Consider the following 4,564-nt stretch of genomic DNA (forward strand, 5'->3'; position numbering starts at 1 on the left):
GGGGCCGGGGCGGGGCCGGGGCGGGGCCGGGAGCCGTCAGAACCTGGATGGAGACTCGGTGGGGAAGGTGCGCGGACCTGGCGCAGGTGGCGCGCGTCTTTGCGGGCGGGGCGGGGAGCCGGAGCCGGGGGGCCGGGAGCCTGTTCGGCGTCGGGGGGGAGCCTGGGCCGCATCGTCCCCAGGCACAGGTGTGCGGCGGGGACCAAGTCCTGAATCCAGGACTCCTGCTGCCTCTCCCCGGGGTCTAGCGACCTCCCTCCAGCCACATCGGGTAGGTGTCCAGACCTGTTCCAACCCCCCGCCCCTCCCACCAGCAGCTCTGCCCTCCCTTTATCTTCATCCTTCCCTTTATTTATTTTTTTTAATTTTTATTTATTTATGGTAGTCACACACACAGAGAGAGAGAGAGAGGCAGAGACACAGGCAGAGGGAGAAGCAGGCTCCATGCACCGGGAGCCCGACGTGGGACTCGATCCCGGGTCTCCAGGATCGCGCCCTGGGCCAAAGGCAGGCGCTAAACTGCTGCGCCACCCAGGGATCCCCCATCCTTCCCTTTAAATATGCCTCTTCCCAGAGTCCGTTGGCGCTCATCAGCGCAGATCCCGCGCCCCCCCCCCCTCCCCGTGATGCCCCAGTGGATGCCCCGACCCTCTGCGGGGGGCTCTCAATAGGAGGAAGGAGGCGCAGGGAGCAGCGAGGCCACACGGTTGCCTGGGGTGCGCACCCCGTTCCGCACAGACACTGGGCCTCAGCGCTGCGCCCGGCCCCTAATGGGCCCCGAGACAGAGCTGTGAGCCAAGCAGACGCGGCCTCTGCTGTTCCTCGGTTTGCACACCAGACTGTGGCCCGGAGAGGAGGACACAGGTTCGAGGAAACGGCCAGCTTGTCCCCACGCTGGGGGTGCGGGTGATAAAGTTTGGCTTCGACCATGGAATAAGGACGTTTGCAGAAATGTATTGGGGTTCAAGGTAATCACACCTGTAAAAACGGAAAATGATCAATGAATGTCAATACCAAGAAGAATTGCCGCCTTCTAGCTTCACACAAAGCAATATGCACACACCAACCCAAAAGTGACTTCTGTTTGGGAGGAAGGGGAAGAAATTAGGTGTCTGGCTCTATCCAGGAATCAACCATGAGGTTTCCTTACGTGGCAAATGGCCTTTGGAATCTGAAGGATGACATGGCCTCTTCTGGGCACGCCAGGGGTCCCCTCAGGATGGCGCAGTCAGCGTCCGCTAGAGGACAGCAGAGAGCTGCAGATGCTGGAGAGAAGAGCCCTGGGTGAGTTCACCCCCCTCCAGAGGGCCTGAGCAGCCTGTGAGGACAATGCCAGCAGCAGTGCCCCGGTTCCTCCAAGCCAGGCATCCTTCTAAGGGCTTTATAAGAAACTACTTCATTTGGTGCTCCCAGCAACCTATGCCGGGGATGCCGGGGATGCCGGGGATGCCGTTGTGCTCACTCCGTTCCGCAGGTGAGGAAACGGGCTGAGTAACTCGCCAAAGGACGCACGGCCAGTAAGTCCATGCCGGACGCGAACCCTGAAGCGGAGCTGTAGGGCCCGCACGCATCACGCCGTGCAGTTCTGTCCCTGTGAAGAGGGGCAGGATGGAGAACAGAGGAGGCCGCCGAGGTCGCTGCCGGCATAACCCCCACGGGCTCTCCAAGGCCAGTGCCACAAGCAGGCACCAGACAAGGGCTTTTAGCTAATCGAGAACCTCGACTCCTCTGTCAAGTAAGGTCAGAAAATCTGAGCTCCCCCCACCCCAGATGCCCCACATGCTTCACCAGGGATATACGGCACCAGTGAACCCCATCACCACCTGCAGCCGGACCCAGCCCTCCGGTGCCCCCACCATGGTGCACCCTTCCAACCGCCGTGGCCTCTCACGCTTAGACGTGTGAAGCTGGCTCCAACCCTCCGTTCCCCTGTCCCATAGGCAGCCCCCACCCCGCCTACCCCCATCATGGCCTGGCTCAGGCCTCCTCACTGCAGTCAAGAAGGGGCTGTCGGAGAGGCTGGGGTCCAACAAAGATCAAGAGGACATTGATGAGGATCCTGTCCAGGACAACCTTGAGGGGAGTTGAAGACCGGAACCCAGTCCTCTCTTGGTTTTCTTCTCTGCAGAGCTCCTGCTGTGTGCGGGCCCAGCGCTCACGGCACAGGTTGCAAGGGCATCTTGCTGGGTGCCCCGAAACAAGCCATTTATCCACCCTGCCTTCTGTTCTTTCCTCTTCCATAAACTGAGAGGTTGGAGACCAGGAGTTTTTAGCTGGGGACCGACATTGTGTGGGTTTGTCTGAGTACATCTGTCTAGATCAGGCCTTCTCAGACTTGGCAGTGTTGATGTTTTAGCCTGGATCATTCTTTCTTGTGGGGGCCTGTCCTGGGCATTGTAGGATGTTTAACAACATCCGTGGCCTCTACCCACTAGATGCCAGTAGCGCCCCCTCCCTGTTGTAAGAGAAAAGTAATGTCTCCAAACATTGCCAAATGTGCCCTGGGGGTTCAGAAACACTGTAGAAGAGGGGCGCCTGGCTGGCTGGGTTGGTTAGGCCTCCGACCCTTGATTTTGGCTCAGGTCATGATCTCAGGGTCATGAGATTGAGTGGGGCTACGCACTGGGTGAGGAGCCTGCTTAAGATTCTCTCTCTCTCCATCCAAAGAAAAGAAAAGAGGAACATTGTAGAAGAGCTGCAGGAAAGCCCTAGGCTAAACCGACAAGTTCATCGGTGCCCCCTCCTGTACGATGAGGGGGAGGTGGGGCTGCCCTGTGTAGGGTGAAATGAGGCGATTGGCAGGAAGTGCTCAGCCCTGTCATCTTTCTCATCCCTGACCTTCTGGAATTCTAAAGGGTCAACTGCCCACAGAGGGGCGGGGATGCCCCTTTTAAGAAAGAACCTGAAAAGGCCCATTCTTACCCAAAGTTCTAAGGGAGGAGCACTTCAGGTGCCCTCTTTGAAGCCTTTCTGCCTGCCTCCCCCATCAGCGGCCAGGCTGGGAGGGGCGCAGGAGGGTGGCACGCTGCCATGGACCGTTTGGGAGAGGAAGAGGCAGGACCTCCTCTGGGCCCCGCTCTCTGCGAGCCCTGCCAAGGCCGCCCACACTTACCGCCTCTCTGGGGCCCCTTAGCCCTCGCCTGGCTGGCTGCCCTCCACCCCGGCACCCGTGGACGCAGGCCCCAGCCAGGGGCCTCACCTGTGTCCCCAGGAAAGCCCCGAGGGGAAAACGGGCCAGCACTTGGTGGCAGATGTTGGAAGCCAGTCATCCTGCTTCCCAAGGCAAACCCCGCATCCTTTCTCTCCTCTTCTTTGGCGGCCTTCATTAAGCTCTGCTGTGCGCCCAGCCCTACTGGAGGGGCCCGGAGGGCAGGGGCTGAGCTCCGTGGTGCGCTGAAAAATGTTTCACAGCCAGCCTCTGGGATGGGGTGAGGGGCCCCAGTATGTGGCTCTTACTCATGTCTGTGGTGTCAGCATTCCTACCCTGGCAGGTATCAAGGCACCCATCTGACATTGATGAATGGCGAGTTGGCCCACATCCTTATATGGTGTGTGTCCACCCCCAGATACGATAGCCATAAATAGCCTAGGTTAGATAACAGTAAAATAATTGGGAAGTGATGCAGTTTTAGTGCGTATTTCCCTTTTTAAGAAAATGGTTTTCACTGTAAGTTTGTAAAAATTAGTTTCTAATGATGGCCGAGTTTAACAACCAGTTCAGAAAATTCCTAAAAATTGGGCAGCCCGGGTGGCTCAGCTGTTTAGCGCCGCCTTCAGCCCAGGGCCTGATCCTGGAGACCCAGATTGAGTCACAAGTTGGGCTCCCAGCATGGGGCCTGCTCCTCCCTCTGCCTGTGTCTCTGCCTCTCTCTCTGTCGCTCATGAATGAATAAATAAATACTTAAAAAAAAAAAAGAAAAGAAAATTCCTAAAAATTTAACCACGAGCTCATGAAAGCCATTTGAAGCCAGCTCCAGCTCCCCACTAGTGATCAGATGAGGTCCGAGACCCCGAGATCACACCAGCTAACTAGGGAAGACAGGCCCACCCAGGGTGGGCAGCCAGCGGTGGAGAACCTGGGGAGGAGCTGACCCTACCCAGGCGTTCAAGGAGGGCTTCCTGGAGGAGGTGGTGTCACACAGAAATCTGAGGGAAGAGGATCCCAGCTAGGGGTGAGAGTGTACCAGGCTGAAGGGAGTGCTGGCAAAAGACCAGGAGAGGAGAAAGTGCTTGGCGTGCACCAGAAACCAAAGCAAGAGGCCCAGTCCTGATGAGTGGAAGGCTGGGCTCCTGTGCAGGGTCTTCTGTTGACACCTCTGTCCCTTGGGGCAAGTCTCCTCCCTTCTCCAGGCATCTTCCTTCTGTCGGACTGAGGCCTTGAGCCAGATGGCCGCCAGGCCTGTTGGCTGTCTAGAGCCCCCAGGGTCTGCGGAGGGGCCTGCGGCGGGAGGCGGGTGGAGGCAGCCCACATCCTGCCCTCTGCAGCCAAGTGTTCACCTCGCTTCCCTTCTCCCTTCTAGCCAGCTCCCCCAGGTGATGCCCGAAACTCCTGGTTTGGCTGCAG

Source organism: Canis lupus, chromosome 30 (assembly GCF_003254725.2).
Source record: "Canis lupus dingo isolate Sandy chromosome 30, ASM325472v2, whole genome shotgun sequence".
Classification (NCBI taxonomy): domain Eukaryota; kingdom Metazoa; phylum Chordata; class Mammalia; order Carnivora; family Canidae; genus Canis; species Canis lupus.